At 37.2% G+C, this 14123-nt stretch overlaps 1 long non-coding RNA gene across 1 annotated transcript in view; it reads right to left on the reverse strand.

Moving 5' to 3' along the window:
* Nucleotides 1–12515, reverse strand: part of LOC140893542 (uncharacterized) — a 16169-nt gene extending 3654 nt beyond the window's left edge. The window contains exons 1-2 of the long non-coding RNA XR_012153193.1: nucleotides 12284–12515; nucleotides 10080–10565 (exon numbers count right to left, since the gene is read on the reverse strand). This is a non-coding gene — a long non-coding RNA (uncharacterized lncRNA). The remainder of the gene's footprint in view (nucleotides 1–10079; nucleotides 10566–12283) is intronic.
* Between the last annotated feature and the right edge of the window lie 1608 nt (nucleotides 12516–14123).

Here is a 14123-nt window from a genome sequence, read left to right on the forward strand (position 1 = left end):
GAAGGTCCAGAATTCCCAGCTTGGATATGAAGGTATAGGGGGTCCGGAGTATCTTAGTCAAATAGAGGGCTCTCACGGTTGACTAGGCCACGGCTTTAGCCTAAAGCTAGGTTGGATTGGATAGAGTAGGAATGATACAATTCTGAAGAAGCCGTTTCTAGGGATTTTTGTGGTTCTTTCTTGTCCAAATCAAAAAAGTATGGAACTGAGGCTGGCTGTAGTCCCTTTTCAAAATGAAAAGTATGTTAAGTATAAAGGTGCGAAACTTCTACCTAATGAATTCGAAGACTCGAGCTATCCCTCTCCTCTCAAAATATCCATAACCACTTGCCTAAAAGTGCTCGATTCATGAGCTTTACAGGCCGGGGACCCTTCCTCCCTTTTCTACCGGAAATCTCTCTTTATCTTTTCAATCCTCGCCCGAGGATGGAATGGTAAATAATGAAAGATAATATGTAGGAAGGCTCGCTAAGGGTGAGTTTTTCACCTTTGGAAAAAGAAACTTTCAACTATTCCAACAGAAAAGGGCTAGTCTCTTCACACCTCTTACTCGGCTAACTAAGAGTAGTTTGAAAATCCTCTAGCCACTAGTTCAACTCAACTCCTTAAGAGTCAAGCTGGCCACCCCCCTATACTGAATTAGCTTAGTAGGGGGAGGTAGCGTCTTCGGATCTTGTTTCATATTTAAGAAGAGTTCCTTTCCCGGCTTGATTCAGTTCAGTTACTCGCCTGAAAAGTGATTCTACCTCACCCAAGAAAGGTTTTGCATGAACGTCTTTCCTCTCGGCAATAGAGGGATTGGTCTTCTCTTCTTTCAGACAGGGATTATCGGAGATAGTTCAGTAGATGCAAAGGTTGACTCCTTTTTAACTTCTTTTCGAAGCATTCCATTTCGTATGTTAGCTGGCCAGTCCGTAACCAGAAAAAGTGGTTTATTACCTATGTCCGTTCTTCCATCAGAAGCCTGAAATGGTTGCTCTTTCTTCACTCTCAAAACTTATTCAATTCAATTAGCTTGGCGAATAGCTTTCCTTTAGCCTGAAAGTAAGGGTATCAGATCGAGCTTTCTTCCTGGTCTAGCACCATAGCCCTATGTTCTTATTCTTGCTGCTTGGCCCAATGCCTTAGCCTTGAGTCATTCCGCTATCATTCGAAATGGTCTATGTCGGAGAAGGTTAAATATCCTCTGATATTACATCTCTTAGTCCAGTCTGTAGAAGTGGTGCATTTCTTTATGAGGGAAAGGCTTAACGCCCTCTCGTCTAAGGCCTAAAACTGATGAATCAAAGTCTATCGTCTCAGCCTTTTCAGCTGCCTAATCCGATAAGCCTTCCAATGGTCCAAGGAGTTCTAACAATCGGGGAAGCCTTTGCCCTTGCTTTAGTTAGTTTCCCTCCTGACCCGAAAGCTGGTAGTGTTGTTCCTGGCCTCGGCTCATTCCCTTCAGTTTTTAAGTGAAAGCTCAATCCCATCTGTTCATGTTCACAAAGACAGTTGCAAGAATCGGAGGATGCGCAAGAATGAATATATGCGGAGAATCCCTGCTACTAGCACTAAGACGAATTCCGTCTAGTAAGCCTAGAGGTCTTAGAGATGCTGTTGAGAATCGTCATTAGGAAAGAAAGGCTGCCCTTCGTGCTCCACAGTCTCATATAACATAGGTGAATGGCATCTTTCTTCTGCCTAATAAGTGCAGTGAAGGAAAGCAGCACTGATCCCCGGAAGTATCGTGAACCTGCTGCGAGTATCGGCCACTACATTGGTCTTGCCCGGTTTATATTTAAAAGTACAATAAAACTCTGCCAAAAGCTCTTGCCATTGGGCTTGTTTTGGCGTAAGTTTCTTTTTTTTAGTATCAAAGTAGCTCATTGCAACATTATCTGTCTGGATTTCAAACTTCCCACCCAATAGATAATGTCTCCAATCTAAAGCCGCAAGCAATGTACTACAGCAGTAATCTCCTTTTTCGACCTTCTTGCACTAAAACAGCCCCAATAGTCCGATCGGAGGCATCCGTTTCTACCTTGAACGGTTCAAGCAATTTGAGCACAGGTTCGCTCGATATTGCTCTCTTCAGCTTGTCAAAATTAGACAATCAGGAGACCAGAAATGGTTCCGGTATTTCTTCAATAAATCTGTTAACACTACGACTTTCTTCGAATAACTTTCAATAAAAGGCCGATAATAGTTTGCCAAACCCAAGAAAAAGATCTCAATTCAGTGACCTTAGTGGGCGTAGGCCGCTCAAGAATAGCCTTGACTTCTCTTTTATTGCACGCCTTTTTTCGGTTCCTGACTCCTTTGGTATAGGGATCTGTTGACTCGCTCTCACCCGCTCTGGGTTAGTCTTGACACCCCTTTTAGCTTTAGACACAATATTACCAAGCTCTTTTTTCGGTTACCCCAGGAAGGAAATAAATGCAATATTCCCAGCATCTATTAGAGACCTGCGGTGAGCAACATGGTAAAATCTATGCTTCGAAAAGACAGTAGGGTCATCAAGATAGATGAGCCTCTTCTTGTCCTTAATTAACATCCCTGAAAGCAAAATCCATAGCCCTCTGGTTCAGCATTGATTAGACCGGCATTCTTGGGTATGCAAAGGTGCCCCCTTCTTTCTTTGGCGCTTGTCTGGATCGCTATCTTACTAGCAGTAGTGCTGTTTTCTCTTTCTGCTTCCCTTTTTCCTTTTATCGAGCATAATGATTCGAATCGGGCTTTCTGGTAGAATTCTTTGCCGAAAGAGTTCTCCCTTATCGGATGGCATCAGATGCCAGTGGCCTCTTAGCTTTGTGGGCGAGGTTGGTATCTCACCGCATAAGTGTCAGGGACATGTATTACGATCGGAGACAGAGTTGCACGTATCGAATCTTTGTAGCACTAGCATTAGCAGGAGCTTCATCATCATGACATCATCGGATGTTATCTCAAAAGGAAATTTCTCCCTAGCTCTTTTCTGGCACTACATTGCTTTATAGTAAAGAAAGATAGGTCTCTCGAGCCTAACTAACCATAGGAAGAAGGGCATTCTCAGTATTGTATTTAGAAAACATAGAGCAAAAAAGCTCTTTGATAGAAAGTCGGATACGTTTGATAGTATGAAACCTTTAACCGAATAGGGCACCAAGCCAGCTTCCACTTGTGTCTCCTGGGCCGGTTGACCCTTTACCAAACCAAATAGGACAAGTCCTAACTAAAAGTGCAAGTGGGGTTGAAATAGTCGGCTTTGCCGCTTCACAATCCCGCTTCTTTCAGCCTATTGGACCTAGCAAGGAAAGCAGTAAAGTAAGAAAGAAAGACATAAAGCAAGGTAATCCTACTGCTACTAAGACTACTTTGTCTTATCTTAGGGCTAGGAGTTAAAGCGCGGCGTAACGGGGGTTGTCAGCGTAACAGCTGGTGCTCTAATCTGAGCTGAGAGATAGGAACTGCACTTCTACTTGATTTATTCTATGCTATTCTCCCCTCTCTCACCCAAGTCCTAGAAGTGAATGATAAATTGATGTGCATTTTCATCAGCTGTGGGATGCTTAGACGGTACTAGTGCTTGAGTAAACGGTGCTCCCTTTCTATTTGCAATTACCGCTCTAGAATACCTAGAAGAAGCTGTTTTCAAAAAGGTTGCTTTTAGTTGAATTCTCCCTCTATGTGTCCGATGACCCGAAGTCCTAATCCAAGGATAACACCTTGATCGAAGCTCCCAAGAGCTAGGTCCTCCGTTAATTCCATATCCATATCAGATGTGAATCCTGCTAATTCATTTATCAATGGGTCACTTAGGGTACCTATTCCTTGCATCGTTAAGATGGACTTCTATTGATTGAGACCCCCCCCCGGGCTTCTGCGGCATCCTGGCTTGTAGTTGTAAATAGCTTGTATGGTAGTGCTTGTCGGACACGCCTTCACCACAAAATAAATTCCTACACAACCAGCGGTTAGAAGGGCATTTCACAACCTTTGTTTTCCTAACCAGACTTGGGAAGATCGACTCATAACGAAAGCTGCCCTGTCTACCCGTCAGTTTCCACCCTTCTCTGAATAAGATGGTTGAACAAGAACGAAGGAAGACTCAGTTGATCTGCCATATCGAATTCCAATTCCAAGCAGCTGTTCTGAACGGGCGTCTTTCACCACAGTAGAATGATGGCAGACTGACCCCACTCTCGTTATGGAAATATAAGGCTGGAGTTGAACTTGCACCCTTTCCTAAGAAAGATTCTGTCTCGCTATTGAGCGCTCTACTGATATATAGTGTAGTACCGTCTGGTTGTTGATCTGCAAGAGAAGATCAGATCTTGATTGACAGCTTTGACTAACGACTTGTTGTAATACCATCGTGGGGACGATCTCGCTGCTCTATCGCTGACCTGACCGACTACTGCATTTCATAAACAACTTTACTCATAGGTATAGGTATACTATATATTCAGTAGGCTTGACTTGACTAAGCCTCTTTATTTATTATTTATATATATTATATATTTTTATTTCTAGTTCCGTTCCGCTTTGAGTCATATGTAGGCTTTACGTGATATGCCTTGACTACACTACATGAGACTTAAGCTGGTTCTTCTCTTTTGCTTTTCTCAGCAAGGGTCAGACCACCGATACATACCGGGTTATCCTTCCAGAACGAAGAAAAAGACGGATGATAATTTATTACTGGCTCGAACCCTAGCCCCGCACGCTTGCTGGTCTCCTTTCCTTTACTCAAGCATCACCGCTATCGCTAAGTCTTTAGCAACCCACCACCGCCCTTGGAGGCATATAAGACAGACTACGCGCTAACAGCTTGAGCAACAAGGCGTAGCTTTTGGTAGCTGACAACCCAAGCAAAAAGATCAAAAACCAAAATTTGACAGCCCACTTTACTCCTAAAAATTCTGCACCGACACCCTAACTTCAAAAATCCATAACTTATTGAAATCTTAACCGCAACGAGCCCATTTTATACTGACGCGACCACAACATCATGAACTTGACCTAGGACTAGCCTAACCCTGCCCAGACCTTGGCCAAATCCTCCCCTGCCCCAAAAACCGAACTGCCATGTCCATTACCATATCCCTCTACACACCTCTACCTTGAGAAACCCCCACCAAGACTTATTCCCTTACCTCTACTACCTTCCAAACCACCACCCCACTCAAAACCATCCTAATGAAATCTCTTGGGACCTAAAACAACCACCTAGGCAGCCCCTTACCAACCTTCAACTCCACAATTCAAAATTCAACAAGTGTGTATGCACCAAAGGCCTCACATTCATGAATAATCAATCAAGACCACATGCCAAACAATAAAACCCACTTATATACTTCAAAAACAGCCCACACATCATGAAAATTTCGAAATGTAGGCTGATTTCACCTCTGAAAATTTTGGGAGTGCCAAGGCATATCAAAACCCATCAGTTTCTCAACACAATGCATCATTCCACTCACAATCAACAATATAAATGGGATTTTTGAAATTTTTTCATAGCCCTAGCTGGAAAATCAGAAAAGTCGAACCCCTACAACTCACAATACAAGGAATTTCAAAATTTAAACAAAGGTTTAGCATAAGAACATAAATAGCTTGCTAGAATGCCCAAAGAAATGTTTATACATGCCTTCAACCTTGCTACCAAAACAACCCACAAAAACGAAAATGAAAGGGAAAGGGATGGCTAAATCTTCGATCAACAGCTTCCTTAAACCTCCAAGGTGGTCCTCCGGCGATGGCTATGGTGGTAGGAGGCGGCAGCGGCGGCTGGACTAGGAGGAAAGGGAAGGGCCGATGGATTTGGAAGAGGGAAAGAGAGGGGATCGACTTGTGAGATGTTTGGGTGACTAGGGTTTCAAATGGAATGATTTATGTGTTTTAAAAGTTGGGTGTGTTGTGTATATATGTATAGGTGTAAGCATGTAAAAGTAGGTGTGTGTGCTTTTAAAAGTACAACTCTATAGTACAACTTTTACCTACTAACTTACACTAATAAAATTTCTAAGTTTTAAAAACCCCAAATTAACAATATTAAATTGGGTTTTACTAATCCGGGTTTATGAAAATTCTAATTTTTGAAAAAAGTTAAAGAATAAGCTCAATATTGTAATATTAAGAAAAATGATTTCTGATACCCGAAAATTCCTAACTTTTGAATTTCCTTCTAAATTTTTCTCTTACCTCCCTACTAAACTTTTAAAATAGAAATTCTTGGAATTTACCGCCAAAATCCATCATCGCCATACGCCGGAATCGGAAGTCACTGTCTCAAAAATTTCAATAATTAAGAACTTAAAATATTTGAGCACTTAAATTTTAAAGAAAAATTAAACAATTAATTCCAAGCAATTAAAATCATAATTATTAAAAAGAATTTTAGGCACTATCTTAGGAATTAAAAATCAACACTTAAAATATTTTGATGTCACTGCGATTAATGAAATATTTAAATAATGACAGAGCGATTAGAAAATAATTTAAACAAACTAAATGAACATTTAAAAATAATTTAAATAAATACACAAGCGGTATAAGAAACCTTTAAAATGATTTGGACAGATAAAAGAATTTAAATAAATAAGCTAGACATTTAAAATAATTTAAATAACTAAACAATAAACTTTAATTATTTTAAATAAATAAACTGGACAATTCAAACCATTTAAATAGGAACATATTAAACGTTTAAAAATTATTTAAATAAACAAATCTTAAATCTTTAAAATCTTTAAAACAATTAAATTGCACAATAAAATCATTTAAATAAATAAACTTAAACAATTAAAATATTAATTAAATAGTTAGTACAAAAGAATCATTTGAATAAATAATTAATATTTTATTAACACATAATCCACACAAAGAATTTAAATCAATAAAACTTAAAAATAATAATCATAATATTTATTTAATTTAATACACACAATTTAGTAGATTGGATTTTAAGTGCTACAATTCCTTCTCCCTTTAAATGGAATTTCATCCTCGAAATTTAAACTTACTAACTAGATCCAGATACATTAGACCAGATCGGTACTAACTATTCTTACCTAGTACCTACACGAGTCGGCGTTAATAAGCTTTCAATGCGCATTATGATGTTTATCAACACCTACCAAGCAAGAAACTAACTAACTCCCACTGCAAAATAAATTTTAAAATTCCTATTTATCCCCAATGGTAGTAGTTTACGAGAAATTTCTATTTACAGGTGACTTTAAAAGTTTTCAATTCGCCTCCTAAACTCCTAAAATATCAGATACCTGCCTTAGTTTGGTAACCTTAAATCCTGGATCGCAATTTCAAGCAATAAATATCCGTGAACCCAATAAATAATTTATGTCAACCTTACTCATAACTTAAAAGCTTTCTAACAACGAAACTACGCTTATTGTCTATTTAATGATTAAAATTATCTCATATAATATACGACTCGAGCTCTTAAAAAATTTACAAGTCCTCGAAATACTTAACAACTAAATACTAAACTTTTCTAAATAGAATAGCTAAAGGAACTACATACCTCTACCTCAACTTCCTTCAAGATACAAGATGGATCTGACCCTTACTTTCACAACATCGGCACATGGAACCCATCATGTATTACTAACAAATCTGCGGCATATCCAACGATAAAACAAATTACTAATCTCCTTAACATTTGCATAAAGACCGACAAACAGAGTAAATTTCCCTACATCCCAAATCGATAGTATTACAGGGTAACGATACCCTCAAGAACAACTTATTAACCAATTTGAAATTCTAAAGATCTATGACACTTATTAGCAGTTCTGCGCTTAATGATCACGGACTATGCTCAATCCCTTATTAGTTACTACAACTCTCAACGCTTCTAAGGATGATTAAAATTTTCTTAAACAACGACTCTACCTCGGCTAACCTTCAAGTGGGACGAATGGTTCTTCTCAACTTAGGATTGATTGACCAATTTCTATAAACAAACCTAAGCTAACCCTTGATAAGAAAATATAACCATAAAATTCCACTGTTGTTCTGTCCCAAGGTATTAACCGATTCCAATTATCCAATCACCAATTTATACTTTCGCCTCTTGGTCATTCTTAATTCTACCAAAAGTTGAATTTCTTAGTTAAAATTTCCCAACGGATTTAACCACATTTCTCTAACTCAGACGCATTGACTAAGTAATCCTTACTTACTCTTCAAGTCAAAATATACCACGGGCTATTATCCACTTATTGGATTAGATGGTCTCTAAGTACCAAACAATTCCTACATATCTCCTGAAGACATATCTCAAATCCCTAGTTCAACTAGAAAGCAAGTCTGAAAATCCAAAGATTCCCAAATTATTATATGTACAACCAGAATTTATATTTCAAGAACTTAGTATACAACTGGACACCTCGAAGGGTTTGTAACCTGATCGTAAAGGCTTTCTAATTGATCCTACAGTACCTTAGTATTTCACCGATAAATAAATTTACAGCTTATCTAGGAAAACTACCTGAATATTCTATTCATCCTTCTGTACCTATAGTTGGTGCATTACTCTTACCGATCGACAATCACAAAATCTTAGAACGCTAATATAAAGTACTCAAAAATCTCTAGGGACCACTCTATTTCCCTATCTCGCGACTGACCAGCCATTCAACTTACTAAAATCATCTGTTTAATCTTAACGATCCTACTTAAAATGAAACAACACATTCATCTAATTCACTAACTAGCAATCTTCTCGCAAGGACTAGTTATAACTAGTAGTCGAAATTCCTCGGATCACACAATATCTTAGGATTTTATCTAGTACTAATGCTAAATCCCAATGGTCTAAATACTTACCAAGCGGTTACGAGCAATTTTCTACACAAGAAATCTAATTGGTAATTGAAAATATGATCCACCCAAAATCATCATCATGCTGGATCATGAAAGAAAAAAAAACATACAGGTAATGTTGCTTGATATGAAATGAAACGACGCAAGCATTACAAACAAACGAGCTGAAAATACAAATTTAGATAAGTGAAAACAACTCACTCATAATTCAATTTTGGGGACGAATGAATAATAATGGAGGCTCCACGAATATTGAATATGAGCCAACAAGATACAAATCTCGTGACCATTCATCCATGGGTAATGAAATCATGCTCAATAATCAAAGCACAATTAAGACAGTCAGTGTGACTACAGTCGAGAGAAGTACACACAAGTCAATAATCAGGGAAAAAACAACGGTCTCAAAATAAAATCAGATGTCAGCCAGACAACATGAGTATATTACCAAAAAGAAAAAGTGAATCTTACTCACATCAACAAGTGGCTCGAGAACCGAAGGAAAAATTTCCAAGTACAAAACATTAACAAAATTTTGCTAAGAAGTTCAACCAATGCCAAATTGGTAGAATTCAACGCTGATTAATGTCATACGAATCCATAAATGCTCAAAGAAAGTGCAAAGAAATTTCAGATACTCAGAAGTATACGTTACTACAATGGATACAAACATAAATGAAAAACAAGAAAATAATGATCGGAATAATAGTTCTCATAATTGAAAGGCTCATAAAAACCGACTCAATATTTCCCAAAATTCATATTTGCCCAAATAACAAAAGAGAACTCAAACTATCCGTAATAATATAAAACCAAGTTCATATCCCAAGTCTTCACATGTGTTCTATTCATAAACTTGACTGACTAAACACACCTCTAGAAATTCCTAAATAAACTATTCACTTAGTTGTTCCCGATTAAAATTCCATCCATTAGAGAATAAATTACTACAAGGGCACAACAACTAGTATCTCCTAAAACTTATTAGCACTAGCTAATAACTCAAACAACATTCACGTACTGTCCAAAATTGAAAGGAATATTGGTACACCAACTCCGTTTAACTTGAAGCCGCATGCTATAAAAATAATAATTTGAATAGTACACTTAAAACTACTAAAAGAAATTTTAAACAGTAAAAACATTGAGCTACACATTCAAACAAATTAAGCATCTAGTTTGAAAATATTTTAAAAATGATGACATCAAAACATTTAAAGTAATAAATCAAATGCGTCTAACATATAAAATTACTTAAAACTTACAGACTTTGAGACGAGATCCATTGAGTTTCGAAAATCGGCAGTAGGCTCAGCCCAAACCAAGACCGTGCTCTGATACCAACTGAAACGACCCTAACCTTTAAACTTAAATAAATAATAAAAGAAAATGCGGATTTTAAAAAAAATTGCCATGACTTGTTTGTAAGTAAGTAAAACCTTCCTGTCACAGACATCAATTTTAACCAAAAGCAATAAATGCGGTAATCATAACTACTGCGATAATCATAAGTACGAAAAGGAAAGACAACCACCACCCGGTTGCCAAAATAGCAATAACATGTTTAACAAATAAAACTTAAGCACAGGGAAAATACATCCTGGCTATTACCAAAAGTACATAAGTTTAAACTCTTTATTACAATCATAAACTAAAGCGGAAACATAGCAGCGACGGTCTTAGGGCCTCGCACCACCGGCGACCTCAACCTCGAGGAGCCTGCCCCTCGGTCTCAACAAACTGCTCCTCACCTGGCAAACAAACAAGCATAGTGAGTCTAATGACCCAACAAGTATAAACAGTGATATAACAAGGGTTTTAAAATACTCCTAGCAATACTCAAACTACAATACATAATATACTTTGAAACTTAAACTTTAAACGTGCGTGAAACAAGGGAAATGGGGCAACATGCAAGTATGAACTCACACAACTCACGCCATGAAACTTATGAACTTTCTTGACTTAACTGAAATGCATGCATAACATAAAACTGAATAAATTGAGAAGAGTCAACTGATACTTGAAACTTTAACTTTTGCTTTTACTTTAGAACTTAGATCCTCGAATTGTGACTCAAGTTTTGATCATGATCATGGCTGCAGTGCACTATGCCGGCAAGAAGCCGAGATTTCTCCCGACGCGATTTGCCCCTTTACTTTCCTTTTTGGTAGGGGAGCCGAGATGAACCCAGACGCTTACTACACGTCTCTTTTGGTAGGGGAGCTGGGATGTCTCCCAGCCGCTTACTACACGTCTATGGCAAGTGGGTGAGGCATCCCCCAACCCATATTGCCCTGTCCAGTCACAATCAGCTCACTTTGTTCAAAAATATTTTCTTTCCTTCCATGACTCGACTCAAAATACTTAGCATGCAAGAACTTGTAACGACTTCCTTTGAAAATATTGTTTGGCTCAAAAACAAAACTCACGCACACGAATATGCAACTTAAGAAATGGAACTCAACTAAAAAATATGGGTGCAAGGTGGGTGAGTGGCTGCCCCTAGGTGCTATCCCAACCTTAACTCAATTTCTCACATTCAAGGCAACAACTCGAACAATTACACCAAAAATCTCTTAACTCTATCATCCCTTAACCAAATTCGACTCCGCTCGAACCGACATTCTCCAAACACTACCAACTAACCAATGGACCAAATTGTAACTTCATTTGAAAGCCCAAGCAAAAAGATCAAAAACTAAAATTTGACAGCCGACTTTACTCCTAAAAATTCTGCAACGACACCCTAACTTCAAAAATCCATAACTTATTGAAATCTTTACCGAAACGAGCCCATTTTATACTGACGCGACCACAACATCATGAACTTCACCTTGAACTAGCCCTAACCATGCCCAGACCTCGGCCAAATCCTCCCCTGCCACAAAAACCAAACTGCCCTATCCATTACCATATCCCTCTACACATCTCTACCTTGAGAAAAACCCCACCAAGACTTATTCCCTTACCTCTACTACCTTCCAAACCACCACCCCACTCAAAACCATTCTAATGACATCTCTTGGGACCTAAAACAACCACCTAGGCAGCCCCTTACCACCCTTCAACTCTACAATTCAAAATTCAACAAGTGTGTATGCACCAAAGGCCTCACATTCATGAATAATCAAACAAGACCAATTGCCAAACAATAAAACCCACTTATATACTTCAAAAACAGCCCACACATCATGAAAATTTCGAAATGTAGGCTGATTTCACCTCTGAAAATTTTAGGAGTGCCAAGGAATATCAAAACCCATCATTTTCTCAACACAATGCATCATTCCACTCACAATCAACAATATAAATGGGATTTTCGAAATTTTTGCATAGGCCTAGCTGGAAAATCAGAAAAGTCGAACCCCTACAACTCACAATACAAGGCATTTCGAAATTTAAACAAAGGTTTAGTATAAGAACATAAATAGCTTGCTAGAATGCCCAAAGAAATGTTTATACTTGCCTTCAACCTTGCTACCAAAACAACCCACAAAAACGAAAATGAAAGGGAAAGGAATGGCTAAATATTTGACCAGCAGCTTCCTTAAAACTCCAAGGTTGTCCTCCAGCGACGGCTATGGTGGTAGGAGGCGGCAGCGGCGGCTGGACTAGGAGGAGAGGGAACGGCCGATGGATTTGGAAGAGGGAAAGAGAGGGGATCGACTTGTGAGATGTTTGGGTGACTAGGGTTTCAAATGGAATGATTTATGTGTTTTAAAAGTTGGGTGTGTTGTGTATATATGTATAGGTGTAAGCATGTAAAAGTAGGTGTGTGTGCTTTTAAAAGTACAACTCTATAGTACAACTTTTACCTACTAATTTACACTAATAAAATTTCTAAGTTTTAAAAACCTCAAATTAACAATATTAAATTGGGTTTTACTAATCCGGGTTTATGAAAATTCTAATTTTCGAAAAAGTTAAAGAATAAGCTCAATATTGTAATATTAAGAAAAATGATTTCTGATACCCGGAAATTCCTAAATTTTGAATTCCCTTATAAATTTTTCTCTTACCTCCCTACTAAACTTTTAAAATAGAAATTTTTGGAATTTACCGCCAAAATTCACCATCGCCATATGCCGGAACCGGAAGTCACTGTCTCAAAAATTTCAATAATGAAGAACTTAAAATATTTGAGCACTTAATTTTTAAAGAAAACTTAAGCAATTAATTTCAAGCAATTAAAATCATAATTATTAAAAAAAAATTTAGGCATTATCTTAGGAATTAAAAATCAACACTTAAAATATTTTGATGTCACTGCGATTAATGAAATATTTAAATAATGACAGAGCGATTAGAAAATAATTTAAACAAACTAAATGAACGTTTAAAAATAATTTAAATAAATACACAAGCAGTATAAGAAACATTTAAAATGATTTGGACAAATAAAAGCATTTAAATAAATAAGCTAGACATTTAAAATAATTTAAATAACTAATCAATAAACTTTAATTATTTTAAATAAATAAACTGGACAATTCAAATAATTTAAATAGGAACATATTAAACGTTTAAAAATTATTTAAATAAACAAATTTTAAATCTTTAAAATCTTTAAAACGATTAAATTGCACAAAAAAATCATATAAATAAATAAAGTTAAACAATTAAAACATTAATTAAATAGTTAGTACAAAAGAATCATTTGAATAAATAATTAATATTTTATTAACACATAATCCACACAAAGAATTTAAATCAATAAAACTTAAAAATAATAATCATAATATTTATTTAATTTAATGCACACAATATAGTAGATTGGATTTTAGGTGCTACATTAAGGGTCATTTAAATTGAAGGGTCGGAGCATAAATTTTAAGAGCAAAGTGTGAGCTGTTGAGTGATTGAATAAACTGAACGTGTTGAGCAACAATGGATGGGTGAGGCCTGGTCCTAAGTCAAATTTAGGATGTGGTGCTCGCTTCGGTTCATTTTGGGAGCGAATCGAGTTAGTATTGGTCAAGATAGGAATTTCTTAAGTTGAGGTGTCTAGTGCAGAATTTTTGACAAGTTTGAGGGCTGTTCGGAAATTCATTTCGATCGAGTAGCTCGGGTGGTCTTTGGAGGCCATAACCTGTTCCATGGGTTAGTTGGAAGTGTTTAGAGAGTGTCGGTTCAAGCAGGATCGAATTCGGTTAAGGTAAGATCGAGTTAAGGGCTTTTCGGTTTGATTGCTCGGGTTATGCCTTGTTTGTAAGAATTGGAGTTAAAATTGGGTAATTCACCTAGGGGCAGTCACTTACTCACCTAATACCCACATTTTTTAGTTGAGTTTCATTTCCTAAAGCTGC

Source organism: Henckelia pumila, chromosome 3, assembly GCF_033568475.1.
Source record: "Henckelia pumila isolate YLH828 chromosome 3, ASM3356847v2, whole genome shotgun sequence".
NCBI classification, from domain to species: Eukaryota; Viridiplantae; Streptophyta; class Magnoliopsida; order Lamiales; family Gesneriaceae; genus Henckelia; species Henckelia pumila.